Source organism: Lissotriton vulgaris, unplaced genomic scaffold, assembly GCF_964263255.1.
Source record: "Lissotriton vulgaris unplaced genomic scaffold, aLisVul1.2 SCAFFOLD_510, whole genome shotgun sequence".
Classification (NCBI taxonomy): Eukaryota; Metazoa; Chordata; class Amphibia; order Caudata; family Salamandridae; genus Lissotriton; species Lissotriton vulgaris.
The window spans coordinates 798557-810634 of NW_028246922.1; positions in this window are offsets into that span (position 1 = coordinate 798557).

Here is a 12078-nt window from a genome sequence, read left to right on the forward strand (position 1 = left end):
TGTCCTCTGATGCCTGTTATTTGGAGAAGAATGCGTGTTGGATCTCTGTCTTACACTCCCATCATGTGCGAAACCGGATGTTGATGCTTTACTGGACCCAATAACAGCCCATGTTCCCCAGTTAATTCAAATGTTGATGGCGGCATTCCTAGAGCCTCCACAGGTAGTCACGGCTCCTGTTGGAATGGATACCGGCTCCTCCACTGACACCCAGGCCTTGGACGGTGCACAAGCTGCCACAGCATCTTTTACAGGCAGTACGGAAGATCATCTGTGCTCAATTGATGTAATCTGCGAGGTCTTACAGGGATCGTCGTCTGCGAAGGCAGGCAACAGTAATGTTGCGTCTACCAGCCAGGACACATCAACAATTGGCTCATTGTGGGCTGGAAGAAATTCGGCCTTTATAAACAAAATAAAATTGGAACTCAAAAACAAATTGTAAATGTAAATGTACAGGAATTTATATAGTGCAAATCACTGAGCGGTTTCTAAGCGCTTGCTTAGGGAACCTGTCCTGGTATTCCCCTGTGAGATAACCCCAGCAGGGTATCCGCAAGGTGAAAGCCAGGCATCCCGCCGCGAGGGGCCGTTGTGGATATAAAGCAAGCTATTGCCCAGAGTGTGAACCCGTGAATCGAGTAGGCACCGGAGCGAGAATTGTCGAGTCCATGGACATTTTTAGGACTCAAGACCCCGCCGAGCTGGGAATTGAACCCGGGTCCCGGGCTGACCTCTGCTTCCAGGTCTGCCTCCTCTAACCAGTGAGCCACACTTCTCCAGGCCATTTATTCTGTGTATCTTCGAAAAACTAAGTGAGCACGAGTGACTGAGCGAAAAGTAGTACACTTTCTACGGTCCTGAGCGATCAGGGTTGTCATGTTCGAAGGTTGCCAAGAACTATTCTCTCCTTGGTAAGAGGAGATTCTAGTGGCACTGTGAGATAGCTGATACAAAAAGGCCAACATACCCGGTGGGGGTGTTTAGAATCAGTCTGACACCAATCCTACAGTGTAGAGTCGTCTGAACGTGCAGATCCTGTATAGGTTTAATAGGAACTAAACGACAATACTGAGGGACAATTCAGGAGAAGAACTCATAAAAGCCTGTGAACTATTGGGCCTGCTGGCATTAGACGGACGAAAACCATCTGACATTCCACCTGTCTGGTCAAGGGTCTGTGGTAACGCGGTTTCAATGATAGATTATACCCTTGTTTCAATGCCCCTTTACCATCAGGTTTGCGACTAAGGTATATACCATTGTGTGGAAAGTGATCACAACCCTCAGGTCATCAGGGTGAACATATCCCTGCGCAGACTCTGGCAGATAATTAATAGGAATAAGAAAGCGTCTTCTGCACTTTCGAAAACAACTTAAAACTCTCCTCTTTTGTTAATCTTCCCGGGTTCTGCTATTTCTGACACTTGCTGGTGGCAAAGCGCTGGGATGCTCTAGGGTAACCGGGCGCTATACAAAACCGATTTAATAATAATAATAAAGGCCCTGTAGCTGTAAATAATGCTAATATCAGCAAGATAGAATGGGTATGTTACCTAAAGTCACATTTCAAGAGCGGTTTGACTCTTTCAGCTAGTATATACTGTCCAAATAAAACCACAGTTGAAAATTACAGCAACCGAAGTAGAGGCCTACAAAAGTCCTGGGCTGACTATGGCGATGGCCCAAATGGGCTACCATAGGCATTATTCAGACATCGTCCCCCACAATGGGTGCTCTTCCTAGCATCAATCTTTAATTTCATTTTGGAAAACAACATTATTCCTGATAGCTGGAGGGGCTCCATACTTCATTCCATTTTTAACAAGCATTGGCATAGCCAATAGGTCTCGCCTTTGGCACCTTGTAAGTGTTTAGCCATGCAGCACATTATCGATTTCATTAGCGCTTAAAGACCTCAAAGTTTGTAGTAAATCATCTATGATCTACTGGCCCTGTTACTACCCGGCATTAATTAAAACCCTTTGACTGCGTTGGGATTCAGACGTCTATGCAAATTTGAGCAGGGTTAGAGTTAGGAGATGCTGCAATGAACTCTCCTAAACTTCGACTGTAATGAATGGACGTTGGTCACTTATATTCAAAACTAAAGAAACGAGGCAAACTAAATCTGATAAAAATGCAAACCGGAAATGGCTAAACAAACAAACACAAGTCATGAAAAAAATTCAAAGTAAGATCTAAAAAGGCAAAATATTATTTGTACCATGGCCAATAACGTAATTAGCATGTTTTAAAATTAAAAATAATAATAATAAAAATACATTTTATTAAAAGAATATGATTAAAGTTGACAAAATAAGACAAAGAAAATAACAAGCAAAAGTATTGTTTTAGCTGTGCTCAGATGCAGATTACAACAAAGGCGTTGCTCAGCAACGTAAAGACGTAAAGTGTGAAAGAGTTTCCTGGTAGATGACGTCACAATACAGCTCAAAAGCCAAGCTGCCTTCATCAAGCCAGACGCATCGCAGGATGGAACTGAAGAGGTCAAGAGGGGTTTCAAATGCGGGTCTCTCTCGCCCCTCTCTGGGAATACTGCAAGTAAGCTGGCACGGCCGCAGGGCTCGCGGTGGCAACCTGGATGCTCCTGACGGACTGAGTGAGTACAGCTTATTATGCCACCTGGAAATGATGCCGTTCTGCCTGTTGCAAGACACGAGCCTTTATAAATAAATAAGCGCCGGGATCTGCATTGAAGGTAGCTGTGCGCCGTAAAGGCTGTTTTCACACACACTGAGCACAATGAGAATGGGTGTGCGGGCTTAAGGTGGGTGCTGGGGCTCCCAGACTACCTAAGCATTGATGCCCTGCCGGCTGAGGGTGGACGCGCTGTCAGAGCCGTGGCTGTCATTGGTGCAGCAGGTGCAGTGGCTCCGGGGCCCAGAGGCCATCAGAGGCCCACTGACCCTGAAATATCGTTGTCTTTTATGGTTCAAACAGCAGCCATTCATTGCTTGCACCAGTGCCCCTGCCAGTCAGGTGGATACTCGGGGCAGAGCGCACACAGGAGCAAGCAGAAGGCGGGACACTTTGACAGGGCAAGAGTGGGCACGGATACTGGCAGAATCTGGATGGGTGAGTGAACTCGCAGGCTGGTGAAGACCAGTTCAGGGTAACTCAAGACACTGCGGTGCAGTGTGAAACGGGGCAACGCGGTCAAATAAAACACGACAAAATAAGGCTACTCAGGCCACGGGGAGTGCTGCGGGCTGGCGGGGCACTGGCAGGCTGAGGGGCGTGTGTGCACTCTCAGTCTGGGGTGGCACCCACTCGGACACAGGATGGGTGAGTGGAGTGCACTGACAGGCCGATGGGTGAGTGGAGTGCACTGACAGGCCGATGGGTGAGTGGAGTGCACTCACAGGCCGATGGGTGAATGGAGTGCACTCACAGGCCGATGGGTGAGTGGAGTGCACTCAAAGGCCGATGGGTGAGTGGAGTGCACTCACAGGCCGATGAGTGAGTGGAGTGCACTCACAGGCCGATGGGTGAGTGGAGTGCACTCAAAGGCCGATAGGTGAGTGGAGTGCACTCACAGGCCGATGGGTGAGTGGAGTGCACTCACAGGCCGATGAGTGAGTGGAGTGCACTCACAGGCCGATGGGTGAGTGGAGTGCACTCAAAGGCCGATAGGTGAGTGGAGTGCACTCACAGGCCGATGGGTGAGTGGAGTGCACTCACAGGCCGATGGGTGAGTGGAGTGCACTCAAAGGCCGATAGGTGAGTGGAGTGCACTCACAGGCCGATGGGTGAGTGGAGTGCACTCACAGGACGATGGGTGAGTGGAGTGCACTCACAGGCCGATGAGTGAGTGGAGTGCACTCACAGGCCGATGGGTGAGTGGAGTGCACTCACAGGCCGATGGGTGAGTGGAGTGCACTCACAGGCCGATGGGTGAGTGGAGTGCACTCACAGGACGATGGGTGAGTGGAGTGCACTCACAGGACGATGGGTGAGTGGAGTGCACTCACAGGCCGATGAGTGAGTGGAGTGCGATGAGTGAGTGGAGTGCACTCACAGGCCGATGGGTGAGTGGAGTGCACTCACAGGCCGATGGGTGAGTGGAGTGCACTGACAGACCGATGGGTGAATGGAGTGCACTCACAGGCCGATGGGTGAGTGGAGTGCACTCACAGGCCGATGGGTGAGTGGAGTGCACTGACAGACCGATGGGTGAATGGAGTGCACTCACAGGCCGATGGGTGAGTGGAGTGCACTCAAAGGCCGATAGGTGAGTGGAGTGCACTCACAGGCCGATGGGTGAGTGGAGTGCACTCACAGGCCGATGGGTGAGTGGAGTGCACTCAAAGGCCGATAGGTGAGTGGAGTGCACTCACAGGCCGATGGGTGAGTGGAGTGCACTCACAGGACGATGGGTGAGTGGAGTGCACTCACAGGCCGATGGGTGAGTGGAGTGCACTCACAGGCCGATGGGTGAGTGGAGTGCACTCAAAGGCCGATAGGTGAGTGGAGTGCACTCACAGGCCGATGGGTGAGTGGAGTGCACTCACAGGACGATGGGTGAGTGGAGTGCACTCACAGGCCGATGAGTGAGTGGAGTGCACTCACAGGCCGATGGGTGAGTGGAGTGCACTCACAGGCCGATGGGTGAGTGGAGTGCACTCACAGGCCGATGGTTGGTGGAGTGCACTCAAAGGCCGATGGGTGAGTGGAGTGCACTCACAGGCCAATGAGTGAGTGGAGTGCACTCACAGGCTGATGGGTGAGTGGAGTGCACTCACAGGACGATGGGTGAGTGGAGTGCACTCACAGGACGATGGGTGAGTGGAGTGCACTCACAGGCCGATGAGTGAGTGGAGTGCGATGAGTGAGTGGAGTGCACTCACAAGCCGATGGGTGAGTGGAGTGCACTCACAGGCCGATGGGTGAGTGGAGTGCACTGACAGACCGATGGGTGAGTGGAGTGCACTCACAGGCCGATGGGTGAGTGGAGTGCACTCACAGGCCGATGGGTGAGTGGAGTGCACTCACAGGCCGATGGGTGAGTGGAGTGCACTCACAGGCCGATGAGTGAGTGGAGTGCGATGAGTGAGTGGAGTGCACTCACAGGCCGATGGGTGAGTGGAGTGCACTCACAGGCCGATGGGTGAGTGGAGTGCACTCACAGGACGATGGGTGAGTGGAGTGCACTCACAGGCCGATGAGTGAGTGGAGTGCGATGAGTGAGTGGAGTGCACTCACAGGCCGATGGGTGAGTGGAGTGCACTCACAGGCCGAGGGGTGAGTGGAGTGCACTGGCAACCTGAGGGAGGCTCTCTGGCAGGCAGAAGGTGGGGGGCGAGTTGCCAAGCCTAGGGTTGGGGTGTGCACTCCTAGGCCGATGGGTGAGTGCACCTGCTGCCTGAAGGTGGCACGCGGGGAGGTGTGGGTAAGTGCTGACAGTCTGAAGAGGCTTTGGCAGACAGAGGGCGGGTGCAGTGGCAGGCTTGGGGTAGGTGAGTGCCAAGTATGAACAGACAGACAGAGGGCGGATGAGTGCAATGAGAGGTGGAGTGCGAGGGTGTGCGCTGACAAGCCAAGGTGGGTGGGTGCACTGGCAGGCTGAGGGTCGGGCACTAGCAGGCTCTGGGTGGGGGGGGGTCCACTCACAGACAGGGCGGATGAGTGCACTTGAAGCTTGTGGTGGTAACTGGCTGAAGTGGGTGCTTCACTGGCACACTAACGGTGGTGCACTGGCGGGTTGAGGGTGGGTGAATGCGCTGTCAAGCGGCGGGTGGAGGTGTGCAGTGTGTTTGAGGGCCGGGACAGGCTGAGGGTGTACCAGAAGTGGCAGCTTTAAGTTGTGTATACATTGGTGCAGTGGGTGTGCACGCCGTGGGTAGAGGCGGGCTGGCAGTGGCAGGCGGAGGGTGGGTGCACACATTGGCATAGCAGGCTGTAAGTGGCAGGAAGAGGCGGGATCCTCCCTCCAGTGCTCGGGCTCTCTGTGTGTCTCTGTGCGGGGAGGGGGGCAGGACAGACAAATTCTTGTGGTTACATTTCCTGGAAGTGTAATCGGCCGTGACATTCAGGCCCTGGTCTTCCCCCGCCTCCCACGGACGGTCTGTGGCTTCATAGACAACAAAACACGACGTGGGGAGAAAAACGCGCTGCTGAAGAAAATACAACAGGTCGCTGGAGGCTGGATGGGTCAAAATGGAGCGCAAGGGCTGCATGGGAACCGCAGCGCCTGTCTTCTGGTCATGGTTAACGAGGCACTTTAGGGGGTGCCGAAGGAGGCAGACAGAGGCAGAGGACAGTGGGGTAGGCCTAGTGCTGCACGTTGTGAGTGCATGTTTAACAGAGCACACAGCAGTCGGCGATTAGTCACACAGTGAGGGGGGAGGGGGCCGAGACGCAGACCACGACTTCTGAGTGAATGGCACAGCGCCTTGGACTGCACGCCCACTCATTCTATGTGTAGCGCTACAAAAGCCCTTCCATAAACCCTTCACATGCATACTGCTTTGCCCCCTCAGGGAAGGTTAAAGGGGACAATTTCCTCGCAACTCCCCAACACCGCGCAGTTTATCCCTTGCCCACAAATGCACAATTTCACCACGAACTAGGGCCTGCGAGCACCGAAAACTTTGAACAAGTCACCACATGCCCCCTTAAACACACAGGGCAGCCGCGCGCCGTGAAAGCCCTCATTTGCATAAAATAAGCGTGCAGCAGTAGGGGGACTGCGCGATTCCCTTTCGGGAGCGTGCGATCATATGGCTCTGCGCGCTCCAGAAAGGAAATCGCCTAGATGTGCACGCGTTGCATTGCAAGCAATGCAAGGCGTGCACTTCTTTGATGAAAAAGCTCTGCCGATGGCATTGGGTCCCCTCCTATGCAACGCATGCGCGTTGCGTCGGACGAGACCTAAAAAAGGCTTGGTATGTTCATCTAGCAATTAAAGGTTAATAGCATTGATGGATGTTGAGTTAAAATATTTTTCAATGTTGCTACTCCATCATCTGGAATCCTGGTCGTACGACAATGGAACACTCCCCTTAACCCAAACTGGCTTCCAAAGGGGCCGAGGTACCTCAACTAATCTTATGGCCCTGAACCTAATCAGGAACAGAGCAAAAGCAACTAGGACACCCCTTTACCTGTGCTTTGTAGATTTCAAAGCTGCTTTTGATGGTGTTCCCTGGGACAAATTATGGGTCGAGCTCCAACGATGGGGCATCCCACCGAAGATCCTGGTATATTCAGACACCTGGGACAAGATTAAAATTGGAGATGGCTTGTGCGTATCAAGGAAGGTACAAACAACCTTCGGCGTAAAACTGGGCTGTGTCCCAGCCCCCTTTTACTTTAATCTATTTTTGGCAGACCTCTCCATTGAGCTAGATGTATAGAAGGCTCATACTCCGAGCATTGGAGGGCAACAAATGTGACATATCCTCTACACTGATGACCTGGTGTTCAGCAACACTCGAATAGGACTTCAAAGGCTGCTTAACACTCTTGGAGCTTATACCGGAAAGAATGGCCTGGAAATAAATTTTTTCGATAACAAGTGTGATGGTGTACAACCGTCCTTCTAAGCTCAATCAAAAATGGGTTTTCAAAGGAAACAAAATTGACGAGGTCAAACTCTACGTAAACCAAGGAGAAAAAATAGAGGCAAATGGCTCTTCTGTTACACAGAAGACGGCGATAAGGGCGAAAGCGCAGGCCCTCCATTATGGCTTCTCGTCACGGGCCAGATCCATTCAAGGCCATGATCTAAAGCCCATGGGATCAGTTACGAAAGCCAAACTGTTGCCAACCCTTGCATACAGATCGCAGATGATGCTGGGCGAGGAGGCTCTTTTGTGATGATAAGAGCCTATAAACAAACCTTTAGCTCCCCAAGCCGGCCTCTCCTGTACAAATCTGGCCAGTCTCCCTGCTTACAAGACAAGCACCTGCTCTACAGACAGCAATCGTAAAGCTTTGTCATAACCTGTGAGCAACAGCTGAAAACACCCTGGCTGATCTAGTCTGGATGGAAATTAACCCACAACGGGGCAATGGTGCGCACCAGACATATTTAGAAAACAGCCTTAGGATGCTAGAACTGGGCGACATATGGACCTTTAATACTTCTGGGCAATCTTTAAAGAAACTAAGAAATAAATCTAATAAACTGATAAGTTGGGTGGCAGACAAAGAAAACCTGTCTTGACCTCGCCATGGTGGCTGGTGTTGAAATCATATTCCACTCCAAGAGAATCCGCACTGCTGGCAGCACCTTTCCACAGGAAGATCAAACAGACATTCAGGGCCCAAAGATTCGGAGAAATCCCCACACTAGACCTCATGCCACGATGGAGGATGACCGGTCTAAGTGAAGACCGGTCCTGCCGTCTGTGCCACCAGGGGAATGAAACATTGCTCCACATCGCATGCGTTTGTCCTGTATTGATGGTTCAACAAAGAGGTCTATTAAAACGGGAGTCCCTTGAACGGGGAATTAGGTCGTGCAAACCTGGACTAGCGCTGGGACGCTCCCGGGTAGCCATGCGCTTTATAAATCTAATTTCATTTCACTAGTGGAGCCCTTAGACCCCAGCAACACCATGCTGAGCCTTCGACTGACTCAACTATTGAACATTTTTAAAAAAATGATCAGCTAACAGGTTATGTGATGTGTAATCTGGAGGTGGTCCCCGATTGTAAATCTAAAACGTGTTCCTCATAAACCTCTTATGCTAACTTAATACGCACAGATAATCGAGGGAAAGGGCTGCTAGGGGTTGGAATAATCAACTGCTCCCCGTCCCGTTATGCTCCGATAACTACTTTGTCTATTTTTGTATTTTTAATGATGTGAATTCTTGCATATTTGCTCGCCTCGGCCCTGCCTATATGCACCTTAATTACATATATTAATTTATTAAGGGACTTTTAGCTATCTGCATGGCAAGCCTGTGTATTTAGACATTAGGGAAATAATCAGTGTTAGACGGGGACCCAGAGGGTCGGCCGAGTACAGGGGGAGAGGCCTCCGGTGAGGGCCGTCTCCGGCGATCGTACAGACAAGTAACTTCCCCCCCACAAATGGACACCACACAAGGATGCAATCTGCCCACTTTATATAGGATTCTTGAGGCAAGGTTATCAACGATACAGTGGGGGCAGGACACGAGGATCCTCCCAATTCTAGTCTCTGTAGGGTAAGGGGTAGCGGGACAGTCTTGGTACCGGTCCGGTACAGGGGCGGCCAGAAGGGGCTCACAATCCTCGAGCTCAAGGGTCTGTAAGGTTGGGCCGCGGCAGCGCCAGCCGGCTAGGATGATAGTTCTCGGCAAGAAGGGCCGCGGCAGCGCCAGCAGGCTAGGATGATAGTTCTCGGCAAGAAGGGCCGCGGCAGCGCCAGCAGGCTAGGATGATAGTACTCGGCAAGGAGGGCCGCGGCAGCGCCAGCAGGCTAGGATGGTAGCTTCAAGTTGCAGAGGGCCGCGGCAGCGCCAGCAGGCAAGAGCGATGATTCACAAGGATGGGCCGCGGCAGCGCCAGCAGGTCCAGACGAAGATGCACGTTGCAGAGTGCCGCGCAGCGCCAGCAGGCTTCGGAGATGGTTCACAAGGCAAGGCTGCGGCAGCGCCAGCAGTCCGTCAGGGATGAGTTCTTCAAGGTGTCTCTCGACTCCAGGATACAACTGCCTTCCTGCTCTGGAGCTGCCCCAGTTATAGGTCTGGTCTCCTTTGATGTCCGGACCCTCGCGCTTGGAGGTCGGGAGGTCCGGGATGAGGGAGTCCAGACACCCAGCAGGGGGGTGGAGCCAGCGCCCGGGGAGGCCGGGGGTGATCGGCACCTGGCGGGGGAGAGCCATCGACACTCCTTTCTCCCATTGACCTGCCAAGTGGTCTCTTCACCTCCTGGGTGGATGGTGGAGCCTCGATGTCGGGGCCTGGCCAGGCCCGGGGTTGGGGTCGAGCCGAGGCCACGCGGCCTCGTGATGCAGTGTCCAAGATGGCGGCTGGGCCGGGGCAATGGTGCTGATGGAGGCCCGGGCCAGCCGATACGGGGGGTGTTCGAGAGCAGGCGTCCCGTTGGGGACGGGTTGCGGGTTGCCTCGGTGGGTTGCCGGGATGGTTCTTTCTGGGGATACAGGGAGAGACGGTGTCCGGGCTCTATCATGCGGGGAGGGAGCGGGCCTTCCACGAGGCCTGTCCAACAATCAGCCCGGGTTTAGCCACTTTTATCCAATGTAGCTAAGTGTTCGGTATTGTTGGACAGGCCACGTGAAGGGCTTGCTCCCTCCCCGCATGACCGGGCCCGAGCCCCGGCCCTCCAGGTGTTACCCACAGAAGCGACCCGCACCCCGTCTCCTACGGGACTCCTGACCCCGGACATCTCCGTATCATGGGGCCGAGCCACTACCAGCTCCATTGCCCGACCCTGCCGCCATCTTGGACACTGCACCACGAGGCCGCGTGGCCTCAGCTCGACCCTAACCCTGGGCCTGGCCAGGCCCCGACATCCCGGCACCACCATCCACCCAGGAGGTGAACGGACCTCTTGGCAGGTCAATGGGAGAAAGAAGTGTCGATGGCTCTCCCCCGCCAGGTGCCGATCGCCCCCAGCTCCCCCGGGCGCTGGCTCCACCCCCCTGCTGGGTGTCTGGACTCCCTCATCCCGGACCTCCCGACCTCCAAGTGCGAGGGTCCGGACATCAAAGGAGGCCAGACCTATAACTGGGGCAGCTCCAGAGCAGGAAGGCAGTTGTATCCTGGAGTCGAGAGACACCGAGAAGAACTCATCCTTGACGGACTACTGGCGCTGCCGTAGCCTTGCCTTGTGAACTATTGTCCTGCCTGCCGGCGCTGCCGCAACCTTCCGCATCCTTCATCCTCGTCGGGACCTGCTGGCGCTGCCGCGGACCGTTGTCCTTACCACCTTCTCCGGGACCTGCTGGCGCCGCCGCGGACCGTCGCTACCTACGATCATCTCGGGACCTGCTGGCGCTGCCGCGGCCCGTCCATCTAGAACGCCGAGCTCGAGGATTGTGAGCTATCCATCATATCATCGCACCTACCAGATTGGTAACAAGACTGTCCCGCTACCCCCTGTCCCATCCAAGAGACTAGAATCGAGGGGACCCCTGAGTCCAGACCTCCTTGTACCATCTTCTCGTACCTAAAGATTAATTATAAAGAACGTTAAACCTTATCTTTGTGTGGTGTACGTCTGTGGGGGGGAAGTTACTCGTCTGTACGATCCCTGGAGACGGCTCTCCCCGGAGACCTCTCCCCTAGTCCCCGGCCGACCCTCCCGGTCCGTCTAACATTGGTGGCCAGCGGCGCAATCCGAATCAACGCGTAATCGTACAGAGAGTAGCTCACCCCACAACTAAACCACAATGACAACCAAAGAGAGCGGATCCACCGAGAAATTCCAGATGGAGAAATTGGAGGAGTACAACCATCGTGAGTTGAAACAATTCTGCATTGAACTAGGCATTGCTACCACCGGTCTGAGCACTAAAGACGATTTCAAGCACGCTATTGAGTCTTGGGCCGAAACCGGGGCCGCCAGACCCCCGGACCAAAACATTGCAGCATCAGAGAAGAACACCACGGCTCCCGAGGAGCGAAGAACAGGTATCTCGCAGGAGGAGGTCCAAGAGAGAGAAAGAAGCAGACTACATGAGTTAGAAATGGCACGGCTCAAAATGGACGGTGAACTAAAGTTAGCCGAACAGAAACTGAACCTAGAACATCTGCGGCTCCGAGAAGAACGGGAAGAAAAACAGAGGCAGAGAGAGCTCGAAGAAAAGAGATTAGCGTACGAACACGAGCGCAAACTGGCAGAATTAGACCTACGGAAGCAAAACAAAGAACTGGGGGTGCCCGAGCAACCGCACACCCCAGGAGCAGCAGAAAAAAAGGTCCACATCCCCAAGGATGTCGTCCGAGAGTATTTCCGAGATGACGACATACAACAGTGGTTTAAGGCCTACGAGATCGCCATGACCTCCCACAGGATCGACCGAAGTGACTGGGGAGCCGGCCTATGGGGGAGGTTCGTCAATGAAGGCCGCGATGCCCTGTTGCAGCTCCCAGACCA